Source organism: Epinephelus lanceolatus, chromosome 13 (assembly GCF_041903045.1).
Source record: "Epinephelus lanceolatus isolate andai-2023 chromosome 13, ASM4190304v1, whole genome shotgun sequence".
Lineage (NCBI taxonomy): Eukaryota > Metazoa > Chordata > Actinopteri > Perciformes > Serranidae > Epinephelus > Epinephelus lanceolatus.
In genome coordinates, this window is record NC_135746.1 from 42,298,241 (window position 1) to 42,319,599 (window position 21,359).

The 21,359-nt window shown below is 41.0% G+C and overlaps 1 long non-coding RNA gene across 1 annotated transcript; it reads left to right on the top strand.

The window, feature by feature from the left end:
• Positions 1-3,913: 3,913 nt before the first annotated feature.
• Positions 3,914-5,659, top strand: LOC117251678 (uncharacterized). Its single transcript, XR_013493099.1, has 4 exons — positions 3,914-3,977; positions 4,054-4,111; positions 4,180-4,255; positions 4,332-5,659. It is a non-coding gene; the product is annotated as an uncharacterized LOC117251678 (long non-coding RNA).
• The last annotated feature ends 15,700 nt before the right edge of the window (positions 5,660-21,359 follow it).

Here is a 21,359-nt window from a genome sequence, read left to right on the forward strand (position 1 = left end):
CTATAGATCATACCATCTTAATGTCTAAATAACTTCTTAACCAGTTTATAACTACTCCTCTAACCCCATATGTGTATAATTTAGAAAACAGTCAAGAATATGTACAGTTTGCTGGTGGTACATTGGAGTTATTAAAAGATTAAGGGCCGGATCTACTAAAGGTTTGCGTGTATAAAAAAGTGTGCAAACTCATTGCACACGTAAAAAAATGTACAAAGTGATTTACTAACAGTGCGCACTGTGTCTTTCAAACGTGCAAAATAGCGTGTCTGCATCCAGTTAGTATGTTTGCTGCAATGAATATGCAATATGGGGCTTTTACACGCAATTGTGCGTGTGCTGGGAGGAGAAAATGTAAATATATTAATTTAGCACACGCAAAGTGATTTATCAAACCTGAAGGCAGTTTTGCAAATAGAAACTCCGTCTATATTTAACATGTGTCAAAGGGAAGTGCAAATGGTTTGTATGCATAATTGCGCACACATGGCTGTGGTTATTGTTGCAAGAAGGAGACATCGAAACGATGAAAGAAGACGCAGAGAATGCATTTTTCACCCTTGTGTGAACATTTTTGGAATGAATGAGGAAACAATCATTAAAACATATCGCCTATTCAGCATTGCCATTTTGGAATTGTCCCGGGTCAGTACACAATTCTCTTATTCTGAAAAACAGTTTTCTGTTTTCCAAGTTGTGAAATGGCGAGTTTGGAGATGGCTGGTTTGTAGGTGAGTCAATTTGTAAAATCCTTTGTAAAATAATTACATTAAAAACAAGCATGTTTCATATTGATTCATATGTTTTTTAAGGTGATAGTGCATACCCCCTACACCCCTTCCTCCTGACACCTGTTCTCAACCCAACCACTGCCGGAGAGATAGGGTACAACGAGGCCCATATCCACACACGGAATATTGTGGAGCGCACCTCTGGAATCCTGAAGAGCAGGTTCCGTTGTTTAGATTGCACTGGAGGAACATTGCTGTACAGGCCAGAAAAAGTGGCCCAGATTGTAATGACCTGCTGCATGCTATTTAACATCGCCAAGCAACACGGGCTCAAGCATAATGCAATGCCGGAGGAGAACGCCGACCTGCCCCTGAGTGCTAGTGTGACCCAATAAACTGCAGAGCATTGCAAAGTAAAGCAAATCAACATTTATTGAAAAAAAGAATGATTGAAATCACTTTTTAGATTCCAAACATTATTATCAAACGAAATACTCAGTCTCATTAATGTCTAATTATGTTAAGCCACGCAAAATCATAGACACATTGTTTCAGTCACAAAATATATTAGGCTATAGCTCTAACATTTATTGTGGCAAAAAACAAAACTAAATAGTTCTTTATCATACAGCCTATTTTACACAAAATGAATATTCAGCCAATATAAGTAAACTTAAACGTGACAGTTGAGTGTATTATTTGTGTGTCCTTTTACGCAGGTGGAACTTGCCCGCCGTGCGCACCTCTCCTCCCTCTCCGGTCCCTGGCTGTTGGTCACAGATTTCTTCCCATATAGCGTTCCTTTGTGAGACAGTCAGGTTTCTTTGCTGTAGCTCATTTAAGTGTTTATTGGCCTCATCTACCAACACCTCTAATTCCATAGGGTCAAATTTCACTTTACGCTTTCTCTCCAAACTCGCCATGCTGCAAACAATAAAACACGCAAAACCCTCATTTTAATAGGGTGTCTCCAACATGTTTGCACCTGTTGTCATTTACACAATCACTCTTAGTAAATCACCCGCAAACCACGGTTCAGCCCCACACGCAAAATTCTAGATTGCGCAGGCAAATTAGTACACGCAAATTGGGATCTTAGTAGATCCAGCCCTAAATGTGGAGTCCCACAGTGCTCTGTTTTGGGGCCTGAAGTTTTGATATTATATATTAGGGATGCACCAAATATTCGGTAACCGAATATATTCGGCCAAATATTGCAAAAAAACACGCATTCGGTATTTGGGGGAATAAGTTAAAAGCAAGGCCAAATAATAGTGGCGTGTTTTGATAACGCAACCAAACAGCGTGCCGTGACAGGCGGAGTAAAATGTCGGCAGTGTGGTGATCCATCCGTCACCGCACTCGCATTTGCGACTAAAAATAGTTTTGAGCGAGCAAAATAGGTTTAAATCATTCAGCACGCTGTGCGAGCAGCCTACAGATTTCAACCAGCAGCAGAAACGAAAGGCGAATCCCATCGGTTGTGGGCTGAACGGGGGTCACAGACACAGACAGTAATGTATTCCTGTCAATTACGGCAGCCATCAGCTTACCTGCGACGGAGAAGCCGGCTCCAATAATATCCTCTTCTTGGCGTCATGACTGCCCAAAAGTACCTGAACAGCCGAGCCAGCCGAACACTGACTATGCTGTTTTTAAAGTATGAAAAAGTCAGTAAGTAATTTATTCCATTGAAATATCATTGATGTATTAGAGAAAAGTGATTTATCTTTTTATAAATGACAAAAGGCACATCTGCCTCATTTTTGCTGTGGTATCGTGATAGTACTCAGAACCATGATATTTTCATTGGTATCGTACAGTGGGTCCCAATTTTGGTACCGTGACAACACTAATCTGGAGAGGGTTCATCTGCAAAATCTAATGAAAAACAACGATATTCGGCATTCGGTACTCGGTATTCGGCCAAGCGCTTAATATTATTCAGCTTCGGCTTCGGCCACAAATTTTCATTTCGGTGCATCCCTATTATATATCAATGTGAAACGTCAAATTAGTTGCCCTAGATGTGAATAAAACTAAGTTTATGTTTTTTTTATATGTTAGATCTCACTGAAATGAGAATTCTGTTCTGATCACTTATTCTGCCACACTTAAGTTATTGTGTGGAGATGTGGGGCAACACGAGTAATATGAAGCCTCTGGTTACATTACAGAAAAGAGCAGTAAGAGTCATTCATAAAGCAGATCCAAGAGAACACACCAACTGACAACAAGACTGTTAATCGAGTCAGGACTATTGAAACTTAAAAACTTAGTCGAATTATGGACACTGGTTATTATGTATAGAGCAGAATGTGGAGTGTTACCAGAACATTTACAAAAGTTGTTTGTTATGTGTTTTAGAGGATGGTGAGCACAGCAGAAAATTTCAATTTAAGCACTGGTTTGCACGGACTACATTTAAACAGATGTGTATTTCAGTGGCAGGCGTTAAACTGCTGAATTTCTTAGAGAATGATTTAAAGGGATGTCTAACTAATTTTCAGTTTAACAAAATGTATAAAGAAAAAATAATTGTACTATATGAAGTTGACATGTAGGGGGCATTGTGTATGGCTTCCGATTCTTCTGTTAAATCATTTGTTTCCTTCAGAAATTACTGTGAGCATTGGTTATTAACTGTAATTGACAGACCATCTATTTCTTTTTTTATTTGTGTTTTGAGAGAGGGGCAGGTAAAATAAGATTGTTTTCTTCTCCCTGCTCCTTTTCGATCATGGAATGAGTATTAAATTTTTTTTGATTGTGTTGGGATTCACAGGACTACAGATGATTTGTCATTTGTTAAAATCTAAACTGGACATGTGAAGGCTTTTTTTCTCTGCATGCTCTTTGTTCTTCTAACAAAGACAGCTATTTGACACTCATCTCCACAGGGGGTCACCTCACACAAACTCTAAGGTAAGTCCTACATTCTCTCAGAGTCTTTCTCTTTCCTGCTGGACCTGGAACAGCCCAGATGCTCAGACCCTTGCTCCTTGCCCTGAACCATCAAAGGTGGGGCAATTGATCACAGACTCTCTAAACCTGAACTAGAGAAGTTTGTAAGTGTGGCAGTATAGAGACCTGTGGGTTGCCATGCCTAATTGGCAATGGCACAGCCAACCACCGGAGGCGCACCCACCTATAAAAGGGGCGACCCCCCCCCCCTGCCAGTTCTCTCTCTCTCGCTGCTTCCGACGGGTGACGTCATTTCCGAGCCGGACGTTTTGCTTCGGACAGGTAACGCGGCTTGTCTGCTCACCTGCTGCTTTCGGCTCATGTGGCAGGGAGCTAATGATTTTGTGTTGTGTTGCAGAGTGGCTGACTTGGTGCTTCCCAGGCTAGTGTGTGTGTCACCTAAATGGCCTGCTGTGGTGAGTGTCTCCCTCTCTGCCTGTTACACAGCTGATAATGACTGCGGCTAACAATAGCCTGATTGTAGGTGGACGCCGGTAGCTGCGCGTTACCCTCTCCCTCTTCCTCTGGTGTGTGTGTCATACTGGTCGACATGCTAACTGGTATGTAGCTTCCTGCATTCCCAATTGTTGTATGCACATGCGAAATTTATAGACAATAAATTTATCGGGTCCTCAGATCCCTCTGCTAATGGTGCGTGAGCGACGCCTGCCAATGGTGCGTGAGTGACGTCAGCACCAGCTGACCGGGTTTGCGGCCAGGGTTTAAAGGGACACATCACCACCAGCTACGGGGGACCGCTGCTGCTTTGTTTTTTTTTTTGTTTGTTTTTGCTTTCTGCTTTTTGCTGCTGCGTTTTCATTTTGTTGCTTTTTTTCTTTTTGTTGCTTTTTGCTGCTTCTTTTGCGGCTGCTTTTGGATCGCTGTTTCTCACAGCTGCTGCTTTTCACCGCGGCTGCTTAGCTTTTGTTGTTTGACTTCCTTTTTGCTTTAATCTGTTTTGTCTACTCGTTTTGGTTGATCTGCCTGCGTTGTACGCCTTGGTATTATGTTTTACCGACCATTTAATTAACTCAATTTTAACGAAGTTCGACTGGGGAGTGGGGTTAAACCCTTTTTGTGGTGGATTGGTTTTGTTTTCTTGGTTACTGTATTCAGTTCCCTCTGCCTGTTTGTCTGATTTCCCTAATTTCTTCGGCTTTGATATTTTGTTTAGGCAGAGGATTAATTCTTTTTTTCAGTATTTGTCTTTTCTTTATTTGGCGGTTGGCAGTTTGTATTTTTGTTTAGTTTATGATTTATATTGCCTGCCAATGGCCTGTTTTGTTTAGGATATTTGTTTATTGAATTGTGTTGGTGTGACCCCACTAATTTCCCCTTTGTTTCCTTTTTAGTTGCTGAGGTCCGGTGGTGGTGGTGGTGACCTTTTCGTGTGCTGTGCTCCCCTGGGTTCTGGGTCTCCTCACTGTGTGCGTGTGTGACTGTCACGAGTGTCTGGGTGCTTATATTTTTGGTTGGGGTTTCTCCACACCATCAATAGCCTCTTCACCCCAGTAAGCCTCAGCCCTAGTTTAGTCCCCCATTTATTTGCCCCTGTGTAACTGGTGTTTTATTGTTTTAAATTGTCTTTTTGTAATAAAGCATATGCCTTTTTTTTAGAAACAAGGAATCGTGTCATATCTGCCTTGAGTAAAACGAACTTGCGTGTCTTAAGGTGCACTTGGTGTAAAAGTAATTCCTGGGGCGAAATTCCCCAGGTGGCGTTGTTGGCAACAATATAGTTGAAGTGTACAATTTAACCAGATTGACTGAAGACCCTCTTATACTGCACCATCCTCCCCCCCGTATCGCCACATAAGCACAAGGTTTGCAGCTAGCTTTCTAGCCACAAGGAGAACCAAGTAAGTTAGCACCCAGCGTCTAACTCTGCAAAGACCCTGAGCGACCAGCTTCCTCAGAGTTTCACCTTTGGCACAAAGGACACAACAAAGACTGCATTTGGAACCACAGCTCTTTCCCGCCTTCCTCTGCCAGCTAACAAAGCAGTACACCACCAAAGCGACTCTTTCTTCCATCCATTCAAGGATTGGTAACGTAACAACTGGGCATAGCTTATCACAGCTTTACAGGCTAAGCAAGACTGTAACTTGTTGTATGTGAGTTAATGCTGTCATCGAGTTATTGTTGTGATTGTTTGCAGTTAGGTCATTGGTTAGTTGGCTTTGCCAAAGCTAAGTGTTTAGTTGCTAATGCTGTTCACAGACAGATTCTTGCACACCACTAAACAATCTCTGCACTAATCCAGAGCGTGTGCAACACATCACCTTCAGATACTCATTAACAAATAGGCTTTCAACAGAGCTACACCAAAAGAGGCAACTCAGAGTTCCCGCTTGTTTTCCTTTGTCTTTGTCCTGACCACACGGTCAGACAAGACTTCCCCCGATCTGAAGCCAGCTTTGATTCGGCCATCTTGTAGTTCTGTTATCAACCATTGTTTTGTAGGCCAAACGGCCCTTTGATTACCACACCCGCCTTTGTCTTTCTCTCTCTCTCACGCACGCACACGCGCGCGCGCGCACACACACACACACACACACACACACACACACACACACACACACACCAAGGTTGTATAGTTTGTTAGTTAGAATTTGTGTGTTTGGTTTTGCTTTGCTACTTCATGAAAAAATATAATTCCTTGGAATTAATAATACCTGTTGTCTGTTTAAAGTTGCACAAGAGTGAATGAATAGTCAACCTCTGCTGCTTCAAGAACTCTGAAATCCTTCAGGCTTTACTGTTAATTTTGGTTATGGTTATTATTTAATTATTAATCAAAATTCCAAATTAATAGTTTAGCGTATTTTATGTGACTGATATCTTTAACTGGCTACCATTTTCCCCTTTATGGGAATGGTGTCCCACAAGGTCATTTCATGTTAATTAAGTCACATTATTTAACATAATTATTAATTATTATTAATAATTATTTCCGATAGCCAATTTACAACATTAATGGTGTCCCCTTGGTGAGGCCTAATATTGTTGTTCCCAACATAATTGGTGCCTCCGTGTGACACCTAGAAATGTTGATCCCTACATAATTGGTGCCTCCATGTGACGCCCTAATTTATGTTCCCTACAATTGTGACTTTGTTTGCTGCATGTGGACATAAGCGGAACAAATAAATGAATACAAGCACTAACCACTAGTACACACTGCAGCAGTCACAAAGCACGACTGGCTATAGTGGGCAGTTAAGCAAAATGCAATCTTTGATAGACTGAATATTTAAAGAAAATGGAAATTTTGCTTTAAAACTTCAAATTGATTATTGTGGGTTATTGTATACAATTATTGGATCAAAGCTGGTTTAAGATAGCCTCACATGGGGCACCAGGCAGGTTGACTATTGATTATTAATCACTGATTGTAATTAATTGAAAAATAAATTATTTATGTAAATAATAATTCTGGGGCACCACCCTGGGAGCAGGGATCAATGACCAACATGTATTCAGTCAAAAAGGATTTCGTCTCAGAGAGACGAGAGAGAGAAAGGAAATGGCCGACATGACCTGTGGGGGGTCACAATAACACAGACCTAAAATGGCGGACACATCTCGCCAGGTACTGATGAGAGTGAGGCAGGAGATTTAAGCAAGACAATGGTGACAAAGCCGCTAGCTCCACGTGATCCTTTAAAGTACGCACAAGTGGCGTCCAGCCGGATTGAACACACTGTATGCTCTAACCAAGTAGCTGGGCTTACACATGTGCGTGGAGGCTGTGGTAATGCCGAGCTCTCCGAAGGAGTCGCTCACAGGGCAATGTGTAATTTTACCACAGGTATGAGGTATGCATGCAAGTGTGTGTGTCAGGGTTAGTAAGAGAGAGAGGGAGAAGGAGAAAAAGCGGAGCAAGCGCTCAGAATTAACACTAGGTAATAGCTGCTGTGGGGAACCACAATTATCGCCTTCCTATCCCTCAGAGGCCGGTGGACGCACTGGGGTCAGTCTACTGTCCGCTGGTCTTTGTTCCAGATAGGAATGCGGCGTATTGTGAACGTGCAGCCGGCACAAACTAACAGTTCACCAAGTGAATAACAACAAAACAGCTCGTTACGAGAACAAGGACAAAATAGTAATCAAAGATCAAACATCAAAAGGATGTGGCGGTCCTTACAGTCCACAGCAATAGTTCAAAGTACGCGCTTGATGTAAAGTCTCTGCCCAGACTAAATCTCTCTTACCTGGGTTGCTTGGAGCGACAAGCATGCGACCTCACAGAAGAAGGATCAGCGGAGTCGACTCGATTAAAGAAGCGGGGCCTCGGCGGTTCTGTCTTCTTCTGGAGAAAGAGTTTTCTCCAAACTCTGCAGATGTTAAGGAACGGCTGCATAGCTGTGAGCTGTGGAGATATAAATTGGGCTCAAGTTACACAAGAGCAGGGCTGGGCAGGGCCGGGCAGACAGTTATATTGTGCATAAAATTAGATGCATTAGGATAGAGTCATATGCTCATATTTTATGTTAAATAATAAGCACATAGCCATTTGTGGCCAATACATTATTGCATTTAGAGCATATAGAGGATTATAGGTAGAAACATGTGGGCCCGTGTGTGGGCCGGTGCGTGGGCCAGTGTGTGTGCTGGTGCGCCTGAATGTCCCGGGCTTAATTTGTGTCCCAGTCTACCCCTGCTTTCAAGCATATGTTATGCTCACATGGCATGCGACTGACCACCTCGTTCAGTGGTTCCATCGATGCTGCCTGCCCATGGTACACCATAATTACCAAGTCCCTGCAATAGGCATCTGCTAAAAATTTGCTCAACTGGGGGTGTCAGTGGCTCAGTGGATGGAGCAAGCGCCCCATGTACAAGGCTGTTGCCGCAGCAGCCCGGGTTCGACTCCAGCCTGTGGCCCTTTGCTGCATGTCATTCTCTATCTCTCTCTATCCCCCCTTCACACTTAGCTGTCCTATCATTAAAAGGCAAAAGCCCCAAAAAAATATTGATAAAAAAAAATAAAATAATTTGCTCAACTGAGTAGCATGAATGTTCATTTTAATAACTTCTCATGGCTGACAAGTTATATGTGTCAGTGTTGGCCTATTTACAGCTTTTTGTGACAGCAGCATTGCCAGAAATTCACATAGGCAATACTTTCTTTGTTTGTTTGGAAAGGGGCCAAGGCCATAATGTGCTCAATTCCCAGTAGGCCTAAACATTTCAAATGGTGTTGTATAGCAACTAATAATCTTATTTGTACAATCAAGATTTTTTGTACTGTTTTCTAATGATTATTTATTTAAGGAATATATATTATTAGATATATTAATATTTTTGAGAAAATATATAACACTGAATACATACAGTCAGGTCCATAATTATTTGGACAATGATACACTTGTTATCATTTTGGCTCTGTACACCACCACAATAGGTTTTAAATGAAACAATGAATACCTGCTTAAAGTGCAGACTCTCAGCTTTCATTTAAGGCTTTTTTCAAAAATGTAGTATGAACCGTGTAGGAATTACAACCATTTCTTCACACAGTCCCCCAACTTTAAGGGCTCATAAGTATTTGGACAAACTAACATAATCATCAATTAAACAGTCAGTTTTAATACTTGGTTGCAAATCCTTTACAGTCAATGACTGCCTGAAGTGTTGGACACATAGGCATCATCAGATGCTGGGTTTCTTCCCTGGTGATGCTCTGCCAGCCCTTTACTGCAGCCGTCTGCACTTCCTGCTTGTGTTTTGGGTGTTTTGCCCTCAGTTTTAGCTACAGCAAGAGAAACGCATGCTCAATTGGATTCAGGTCAGATGATATGACTTGGCCATTGCAGAACATTCCACTTCTTTGCCTTAAAAATGTCTTTGGTTGCTTTTGCAGTATGCTTCAGGTCATTGTCCAACTGCACTGTGAAGCATCGTCCAATGGGTTTTGAAGCATTTAGTTGAATCTGAGCAGATAATGGTGCCCCAAACACTTGAGCTTTCATCCTGCTGCTCTTGTAAGCAAGACAAGACTTCACTAGAATAAATACCGAGGGTTTATCACAAGATGCAAACCATTGGTTAGCCTTAAAAATGGAAGGCCAGATTAGAGTTTGTCAAAAACCATCTAAAAAGCCTGTACAGTTGTGGAACAGCATACTATGGACAGATAAAACAAAGATCAACTACCAGAATGATGGGAAGACAAGAGAAGGAAGAAGGGAAGGAACTGCTCATGATCCAAAGCACACCAGCTCATCAGTGAAGCATGGTGGAGGTACTGTTATGTCATGGCCATGTATGGCTGCCAGTGGAACTGGTTCTCTTGTATTTATTGATGATGTGACTGCTGACAAGAGCAGCAGGATGAAAGCTCAAGTGTTTGGGGCACCATTATCTGCTCAGATTCAACCAAATGCTTCAAAACTCATTGGACGATGCTTCACAGTGCAGTTGGACAATGACCTGAAGCATATTGCAAAAGCAACCAAAGACATTTTTAAGGCAAAGAAGTGGAATGTTCTGCAACGGCCAAGTCATATCATCTGACCTGAATCCAATTGAGCATGCGTTTCTCTTGCTGCAGCCAAAACTGAGGGCAAAACACCCAAAACACAAGCAGGAAGTGCAGACGGCTGCAGTAAAGGGCTGGCAGAGCATCACCAGGGAAGAAACCCAGCATCTGATGATGTCTATGTGTCCAACACTTCAGGCAGTCATTGACTGTAAAGGATTTGCAACCAAGTATTAAAACTGACTGTTTAATTGATGATTATGTTAGTTTGTCCAAATACTTATGAGCCCTTAAAGTTGGGGGACTGTGTGAAGAAATGGTTGTAATTCCTACACGGTTCATACTACATTTTTGAAAAAAGCCTTAAATGAAAGCTGAGAGTCTGCACTTTAAGCAGGTATTCATTGTTTCATTTAAAACCCATTGTGGTGGTGTACAGAGCCAAAATGATGACAAGTGTATCATTGTCCAAATAATTATGGACCTGACTGTAAAGTACTCTGAGTATATCTCTCTGCATGTGCTCTTGCCCATATCTTACTATGGTCCCCTGCCCTGCAGTATTTGTACTCCCCTGACTTCATATTAACACTTGGCTAATTGGCAGATATCAACAACAGATAGTGTCAACTGTCCCAGCCCTTGAATACAGACTGGCCATTCATAGCATAGCAATGGCCTGCTACAACCAGTGTCCAACAGCAACACAGCTGTGCTCCACAGACTCTCATGCAGTCCTTTAAGATTTATTTCATTTTCAGGCTGCTTTTGTGGATTTCCTGGGGCATGCTGTGTATTAATTATACTTGTTACCTAGAGAGGTTGGAAGGAGATATACATTTCTTTACTGTTTCAAAACCAAAATCAAACCCTGAAAAGTGTAGGGTTAGCTAGTTAGCTAGCTACTGAAGGTATAGACTAGCTACTGAATGTAAACACATGCTGCTTTTGCTTTTTAAAGATTATAACCATGAAAAAAGACCTACCTTGCTCCACAGGAACCAGTGAAGGGAAACAGGGAAACTTTGCTAACATTAAACCAGCTGTATGACATCTCAGTGTTTGCAGATGAACTGTGTTTGGCTTCCCCTGGTGGCAGAGGTCCAGCAGCATAGGTCTAGGCACTGGCAGCAGCACAGGGGAAGCCAAACACTGTTCATTTGCACAAACTGTGGTGACACACAGCTGATTGAAAATCTGCAAAGTTTCCCTTTATATTCATTGTCTTTGTTGTGGTTTCCTAGATATACTGTTGTAGTATAGCTTGACTCCCGAATGCAGGGTGTGTATATGTTCCTGTGATACTCGTACAATTACCAGGACATGGAGACCATGTTCAAAGTATAACGGTAGCCTTTACTGGTAGCCATGTCAAAACCAACAGACACGAGCAATCAAGCCCTAATCAAATACAGCACGTGAACATAGTCGAGTACCAAGTGCTCAATCAAGATATATCACAGTCTTCTATCTCGATTGCCAGGTGATGTGGTGGTTCACTTCAACCACGTTAGGCTTCAGCTTCTAACTATCTTCATCTTTTTAACCTGTTTTTGCTGCATCCTTCAAACACATATTGTAGACCCCTCTGTCTCCTTCCCTCTGAAATCACTTTTTTGTTTTCACAAAAATGTGAAAATATTTCTCCAGGGAGTGCAGTTAGTTAAAGTATGGGCCGCATACCAGATCGAACAGCTTGACAGACCATCAGAAAGGGTGGAGGCTTAGTGAAGGGTCAATTGCAGTTTTTACAAAATCCATAATCAGTCAGTTGCAAAACACCAGCAGTGTGTCCCCCGTACGTTTCCCAACAACTGCTGCTCTGCTGCGATAAATTGTCTTTTAACTTTCTGTCTACACTATTACACATGCAGAATAGCTATATACTTTTATTTTTTTTTTAACTAAGGATCAAAACATTGTTAAGATCTAACCAAAAAATTTTCTACAGCATTCCCACATCATCCCACATGTCTGTATGAGGTTTAGTAAGTCATATAAACCAGTGTTAATTGGATCAAAAATGCTTCTTAGTTTTAGAGGTTACAGTCTTGTTCTCATTATAGTTTTAACGGTAACGCTTTAGATTACAGCCCGCAATTTACACCGTAACTATCGGGTAGTTACGGTGTAATCTGTTGTACTAACGGTGTACCAGTGTAGTATGTACCAATACATATATGTAGGTACAGGGGAACAAGATGTTAAGTTATGGAATAAGGGGCTAACAATTCGTGAATTTACAGAGAATTTATATTATAGGTTTTTTTTTAACTACTGGGTACCTATTCTATTATAACAGGGTATGTGCGACCTACTGATCAATAATATGGAAATTTAGGGGAATTTACAGAGAACTTATACAGTAGCCTAGGTATTTTTAACTACTGGGTACCTATTCTATTATAACAGGGTATGTGCGACCTGCTGATCAATAATATGGACGTTTGGGGGGAATTTAGAGAGAACTTATACAATAGGTATTTTTAACTACAGGGTACTTATTCTGTTATTACAGGGTACAGTATGACAATTAAACTGAAAAATCAGAGGGAAGACTTCTGCAGCAAGTAATAAATCAGATGTGATTTTATTTCAAGATGACCTAATTACAAACAGTCAATCTACATTGTTCCTATATTCATATTTTTTCTTATATTTTCAGCGGGTAGCCTATACAACTACAGGGTACATCTGTGCGTTTACTTCCGAACAAAGGTCCAGGTGACAGTATGTTGTCATGGATACTGTTGGCGTCTGAAGACCGTCTCAGCTGTCGCTCACCTCACCAGCTTTACATTACTTGACTTCATGACTCCGCTTGCTGTCAGCAGACAGATTTCACCCACCCTAGATGTGACTCACTTGTATTTTGGTGTAAACACGCTGACAGTTTTGAAGTCATTAAAATGTTGAAGGTCTGCTCCCTGGCAATTGTGTTCGTTATGGCTCCTCAACATGCAAGCTCACCTTTTTCCAGCTCTGTGCTCGCTCTCCTTTCATCCCAGGAAATAAATACAAATATAGCAAGATAAAACACAACACATATGCTTGATATGCTTTACTGACAGCTTACTGTGCAGTTAATTTACAGTTTGTTCTTCCATGTTTTGAGGCAAGTAAAATCAAAACAAACATCTCACATTGTTCTCTGTATTTACAGAACAAGTGATAAATGCAGTGGTTGTTCCCCCGTAGTTACATTTAGTTACAGGGTAAGTACAGGGTATGCGGGCTGTATTCTAAAGCACCAATAGTTCCCCCGTAGTAATATTTAGTTACAGGGTAAATACAGGGTATGTGGGCTGTATTCTAAAGTGCTAATAGTTCCCCATAGTAACATTTAGTTACAGAGTAAGTACAGGATATGCGGGCTGTATTCTAAAGCACCAATAGTTCCCCCGTAGTAACATTTAGTTACAGGGTAAGTACAGGGTATGCGGGCTGTATTCTAAAGCGCTAATAGTTCCCCCGTAGTAACATTTAGTTACAGGGTAAGTACAGGGTATGCGGGCTGTATTCTAAAGCACCAATAGTTGCCCCGTAGTAACATTTAGTTACAGGGTAAGTACAGGGTATGCGGGCTGTATTCTAAAGTGCTACTCATTCCCCCATAGTTACATTTAGTTACAGGGTAAGTACAGGGTGTGTGGGCTGTATTCTAAAGCACTAAAATAGTTCCCCATAGTTACATTTAGTTGCAGGGTAAGTACAGGGTATGCGGGCTGTATTCTAAAGTGCTACTCGTTCCCCCATAGTTACATTTAGTTACAGGGTAAGTACAGGGTATGCAGGCTATAATACTATATGTAAATTGTACATTGTATATCATATAAAAAACAAAATATTACATCCTTAACTTAAAGCCTTTAGTTAACATACTTCTTATTTCAAAATAAGTAAACTGATAGCATTTAATTCTTTATTTCTTAGTTTTTCCGGCATTGCTTCATTTTGTCCTTCTTTTTCATCTTCCTTTCCACTCCTGATGAAGATGACAGGGTTGAGGTTGAGATGAGGGGAAAGAAGCTGGTGCACCTTGTCCATATGTTGAACCTACAGAGAAAAACTGTTTCAGTCTCTTAACCATAATATATAGTCTGAGATATCTGGATTTCTGACAGCCATGATGTCTCCCAGTTGGTGAGAAGCCATCAAACTGTTGGCCACAAAGCCATCATCGCTGGCACTCTAGATGTGAATAAATACAATATTAATGGTCTACGTAAGGCTATACAAGAAATACTGTATAGCTAACTAAAATCAGCGCCTAATTTCTAGTTTGTCAACAGACCATTACAAATATGTAGCACCTTAATAATGGAAAAGTTGCAGTTAATTTCCAATTACTGTGTGGAACAAGCTTGCAACAACAGTAGTCATCTAGCAATAAGCCATGAAACCAGAAGCATGACTGACTTTCCCTTTTATTTTATTTTACTGACAAAACCTAAATGCAGCATAGGACATGTCTGATATGCTGCTAATTGGCAGCAAAGCAATAATAAGTGTATATAAGTTCAAAGGAGGAAAGTTTAGCTAGCGCAGTAACAACACTAAAGTTAGCTTCTGATTTGTAGCTTCCGATTCCCAGTTAAGTGAAAGTTCTGGGAAACATTATTTATGGTTCATTCTCCTGTTTTGCACCACTTACACTTATTAAAGAGTGTTACGCATCATAGCGTAAAAAGCCTTACAACACAGTTTCAGAATCACGAAACCTTTATTTTGCTTATGAAAACAGAAAAGGGGTGATTTCACTGACATTTCTCCATCAACCACATTAGACCAGGTCCAGATCAAATAACACTATACTTATTATACTTAGACATATTTTTACCTTTTGAAATACGATCACACAATATCTCTTAAGAATACATTATCAAATCTGTTTAATGTGGTCTGGGTGGGAAAAAAGTGAAAGTGAAATCGCCTTTTTTCAGTTTTCCCCAAAAGAATAAAGATTTCACAAATTTTAAACTGTGTTTTAGTGAGTCTTAGTAAGTGACCTTAGTAATTTAGTCTAGATTTGACAAGTCTAAGTATAACGTTAGTGGTTTTTGATGCAGCAGCACGTGTACTAATAGGAAGAAACGTGATCATATTTCTCCTGTTTTAGCTTCTCTGCACTGGCTCCCTGTAAAATCCAGAATTGAATTTAAAATCCTACTGTTAACTTATAAAGCTCTAAATGGTCAAGTTCCGTCATATCTTAGAGAGCTCATAGTGCCATATTATCCCACCAGAACTCTGCGCTCTGAGAACGCAGGGTTACTCGTGGTCCCTAAAGTCTCCAAAAGTAGATAGGAGCCAGAGCCTTCAGCTATCAGGCTCCTCTGCTGTGGAATCATCTTCCTGTTGCGGTCCAGGAGGCAGACACCGTCTCCACATTTAAGACTAGACTTAAGACTTTCCACTTTGATAAAGCTTATAGTTAGGGCTGGCTCAGGCTTGCCTTGTACCAGCCACTAGTTAGGCTGACTTAGGCCTAGTCTGCCGGAGGACCCCCTATAATACACCGGGCACCTTCTCTCCTTCTCTCTCTCTCTCTCTCTCTCTCCCTCGTATTCTATTACTGCATCTTGTTAACTCGGCCATTCTGGATGTCACTAACTCGGCTTCTTCTCCAGAGCCTTTGTGCTCCACTGTCTCTCAGGTTAACTCGTATTGCAGCGGTGCCTGGATAGTGTGACATGTGTGGTTGTGCTGCTGCCGTGGTCCTGCCAGATGCCTCCTGCAGCTGCTGTTATCATTAGTCATACTTCTACTGTTATTATACACATATGATTATTGTCACACATGTATACTATCAGATATTAATATATTATTATTTATTATAATATTATTACTTTCATTAATGTTGTTGTAAGCTACTGTCATTACCGTCTGTCCTGCATCTTTCTTTGTCTCTCTCTGTCTCTGCCTCTCTCTCTCTCTCTCTCTCTCTCTCTATCTGTCTCATTGTGTCATACGGTTTACTGTTAATTTATTATGTTGATCTGTTCTGTACGACATCTATTGCTCGTCTGTCCGTCCTGGAAGAGGGATCCCTCCTCAGTTGCTCTTCCTGAGGTTTCTACCGTTTTTTTTTCCCCGTTAAAGGGATTTTTTTGGGGAGTTTTTCCTTATCTGCTGTGAGGGTCCAAAGGACAGAGGGATGTCGTATGCTGTAAAGCCCTGTGAGGCAAATTGTGATTTGTTATATTGGGCTTTATAAATAAAATTGATTGATGATGATTGATTGATTGATGATTCATAAATATCAGTGAAATCACCCTTTTTCCATAAGCAAAATAAAGGTTTCAAAATTCTTAAACTGTGTTTAACAGCGTTAAGACCTTTGCTACAATGTCTAACACTAACACTTTAATAAGTATAAGGTGCAAAAAGTATATGGTGCAAAAATGGAGAATCTGCCGCTAAATATCATTTATATTCCCCTCAACTTTTCCTTTCATCCTGAATCAGATGCGACGAGTTGCAAGCTAACTTCAGCGCTGTAGTGCACGACAGGACAGTAACATTGGCAGATTACCTTACTGAAAGTTGCTATGTGAATAAAATCACCTGAACATGTTTCTGTGTCTGTAAGACACAAACCCACATGCATTATATTCTATTGCATTGAATGTAATGACACTTTAAATTCTATTAGAGCAGTCATAAGTGTCAGGTTGTAAAAGCTGCAGGGTAACGTTAACGCTTTGCTCTTTTAGCTGGACGCACAGCGTTAGCTTGGATGTGAACGTCTGGTAGCTAGTAAATGATTAGTGAGCTAACGCTCCAACAACACCTTTCATTTGTTCAGTTAATGCTACATTTGAGATGAGCCACAAACCAGACTGTTTTGTGCCAGCAAATATATTCAAGTTATTACCCACCGTATGTTTGCTGTAAAGTAGGTTAACAGCAGTGCCATCTACATCTTTCTGGTTAGCAGGAAACAAATTAGGTACGTTGCCTCATCTCACCAGCGTACGCCAAAGTGTGGGTGAGTGGAGAGCTTCTTCTATTTCCTTACACAACATCTCGTCTTCGTCTGGCCTGGGAACGCCTTGGGGTCCCCCAGGAGGAGCAGGAAAGTGTTGCCGGGGAGAGGGCTGTCTGGGGTGCTTTGCTTGGCCTGCTGCCCCTGCAACCCGGCCTTGGATAAGCGAATGAAGATGGATGGATGGATGGATGGATGGACAACACTGTCGCCCCCTGCTGTCATTTGATATTAATGAAGCGTACCCATTCAAATCGCACTGAACTTTGATGATGCTGATGTGAAAAGTTATAGGTCACAAGTTTAATTAAAAAACAACAACATATAGTACTACATCCATGAGTACTCTTGCCTTATTATGATTATATATATTATGCCATATTGGCATTGCTTTTTATCGTTTTTCCTAACCAAATCTGTGTCACTTATTTTTTTTAATACTTTATTTTATTGTCATCATGGCATTTCATACATTTAACCCATGTTATATAGCCTATGTAACGATGACAAAACATTTTTGACATACATAAATAACGTGTGTAGGTGTGTCACCCAGTGATACATGTACAAAAAATTATACAATAAATTAAAATAAATAAATAAATAATGACAATATTTGCAGTACAGATTTAAATTATACAATGTTGTAAGAATTCTGAATTAATAGAAAAAACATCCTTCTTCCACCTTCTTCCTTAGAAGAGGAAGAAGGGGGTGAAAAAGTCCCAAAACAAAACGCTTTGGGCTGGATGTACTAAGATCCCAATTTGCGTGTACTAATTTGCTTGCGCAATCTAGAATTTTGCGTGTGGGGCTGAGCTGGGGTTTGTGGGTGATTTACTAAGAGTGCTTGCGCAAATGACAACAGGTGCAAACGTGTTGGAGACACACTATTTAAATGAGGGTGTTGTGTGTTTTATGGTTTACAGCATGGCAAGTTTGGAGAGAAAGCGCAAAGTGAAATTCGACCCTATGGAATTAGAGGTGTTGGTAGATGAGGCCAATAAACACTTAAATGAGCTACAGCAAAGAAACCTGACTGTCTCACAAAGGAATGCTATATCACTAGGACCGCCATGATTACAGCACCCCTCCAAGCGCCGCAACGGCCAGACCATCATATGTAACTTCATTGTTTATGCTGCCCGTGTGCTCAGAAGCACACAAAAATGCATTTTTGAGTAATTTCCGAGAAGTTAGGATAAAAAAAAAAAAAAATCGGCCTATTACAAACTATAGAATAGGACTGACAACCTCTCCAATGTCTCATGTCAATTAATTAACACTATTTGTCGGCTTTTTATAATGCCTTTTTTTTGTTTTTGTTTTTGTTTTTTTTTGTTGCTGCGCTGCTGCTGCGCCATGTTGCCAGTTATAAGTGGCTTTGCTAAACACACACACACACACACACACACACACACACTCACACACATTGAACTCGCGATTGAATGAATGAATGAACATTGGATGCGGTTAAGCCACAGTCCCGCCGGCTGGCACGGTCACTGTTGAGATTAGGCTTCATTCGTTTTTTATTATTAACAAAATGTTTTTTTATTGACCGTATGAATGGTTTTGTTTTCAAATAAATATTTGGAAACGAAAATAATCCGTGTATCATTCGTTCTTTCTATTTTCATTGGTGGTTGGTGGTGATGGTTTTTCATATTTCAATTTTAGATTCAGATCAAAAATACGAAATGGAAAAACGGACCACAGGACTGAATTTGATTTTAATATTTAATTGGTCGGGTTTACGTGACCCGGAAGTTTTTGAGCGTTAGCAAACATTGCTAGCCGCAATAATCTATCGATCTGACCACAAGGCTATTCAAGAGAAGGCTGAGACACGGAGTCAAACATGAGGGGATTGCACATGCGCAGTAAAATCTGGTCTGCACTTCCTCAAAGGCTCAGTAGATGGCGTGAGACCGCAGAATAAGGGGGATGTGCATGCATGTCATTTTCACAGCTTATTACTGGACTGTCACTGGTGGCCTGCGTTGTGGGTGAGAATGACAGAGATGCAATTCCGACAACTTCAGGCAGCCGCCGTCCAAAAGTCCAAGCGCACTCCTTGATTGCCTGAGCGGATCCTGCGCTTTTTATCTAGTGCCCCTGCTGTCACCCTCCAGCATCGCAGCTCAAGTTACACTGCGCATGTGCAATCCCCCCATGTTTGACCCCGTGTCTCAGCCTTCTCTTGAATAGCCTTGTCTGACCAGCAGCCAGGAGCCATCAGCCCTATCAGCCATGGAGAGTTATGTGTTGTTTCGGGGAGCGAAGCGTGTCACCCTAAAGGAGGAGGACATGACTACCGAAAAAATAAGCAGGATTTTCCAGGTATATATTTTCACAAAGAACCTTTTCTGTGAAATTGCACTCTACTTGTAACCACAAAACGTAACCTAGCCTACATTTTTTATAAACCTCTCGCTCTACTTTTTCAAAGGTTCAAAACTCCAGTCTGTACATCACCGATGATAACAATATGGCCATATTCCCTGGAAATGAGGGTCAATTCAGAACTGTTGACCTTGCAGTAAGGGGACATTATGAAGTGCATGGAGAGAGCGACAATGTGGGGGAGCAAGCCAGTGTGCCTGGACCATTCCCTACCCGCTTCTCCTTCCGCCGACCAGCAAGTGCTGCTGCGGGCTCAGTTCATGGCTCTGCTTCAACTGCAACAGCAAGGCCCTCTCCAAGAGCACCCGTGGCTAAGACATTTCAAAGGTGACCAAATACTTTAACACATCAGATAGGCGCATCATGCTAATATGACTCTGTCTGTCTGTCTGTCTGTCTGTCTATCTATCTATCTATCTATCTATCACAATTGCTGTGAATTTGATATGTTCTGTTTGTATTACAAGAATGTACAATGAATTTCAAAATTATTTTCATCTTCAGGACCATCTTCATTGCTGATCTTGCGGATGGCAGATTGGAAACAAACAAAACCCTGACAGTTCGATTCTCGGAATTTGAGGCTTCTGTCATGGGCATCACAAGTAAAGTAAATGATGCCCTTGAACAAGAGGACTAGGTCATCCTTACCGATGGTCAGGGAAACCAGATCTTGGACACAGAGGGAACCAGAGGTAAATTAATAAATAAAAATGAATATTTATAACCCTCTGGTTTTAACAAAACTACCCCTTTTTCTGAAAAATTGTATACTTTATGTAGGGGAGAGTGGGGTAAAGTGAGACACTTTTTACATTTGCTCCCCTCTAAGCAAGCTAAAATGTTATATCAGTAAAATTTACACATTTCCCATTAATTCAGGATGTTTCCTAGCAATAGAAATTTTCAGAATGTATTCAGGATGAAGGGCAGTGAAAATATGATTGTTTTTGAAAAAGTGGTCTTGTGTCTCACTTTACCCCAGCTCAGGGGTAAACTGAGACAGACCAGAGAAATCAATGGGGTAAAGTGATCCACTTACTTTTTCCACTCTGAAACTACTATAACAATACATGTTGTAACAGTTAGAATCCTGACAGCTAGCTTGACAACCACACATTCCAGAACTAATGTTGGACCAGTAACAGAATCATGGGCATTAGTCAATTTAGCACTTTTTTTCTAAACACTTGAAAGTAACTCTGAACAAAATCAAATACAACATAATATAATTTAAAATGTTTTAATTAACATTCAAATGACAGAAAGACACAGAACAGGTCAGGGAGATGAGCCTGTTACTGCTCCTCTGACCTGTGAGAGTCTTGTGTAGAGGGTGTTGGGGGTCACCCAGGATGGCCTTCAGCTTACACCCCATCCTCCACTTAACCACAGCCTCCACCAGCTCCGCTCCCCCTCCCATCACAGAGCTACATTTCTGTTCCTGTCCCTGTCCCTGATGTTGTTACCCCAGCAGACAATGGCAAAGAATGTAACACTTGCAATGATGGACTAAAGACATTAGACACTGTCTCACTTTACCCCACAACATTTGTCTCACTTTACCCCACCACCACCATTTTAGAAAAAATGACCTCTCTTAGCAATTCAGGCTGATCTTCAGCCTGCATCATCACATGGTTTTATATGTTGGTAGTTCATCAACATGTATGATATAAGTTTTTCTACCTAAATCAATTTGCTTTGGCACAGCAGTTGATTAAGTTGACAGCAAGAAAATTTACTTTTACCGGCAAAAAATATATTTTTGTGAAAAAAACATGCT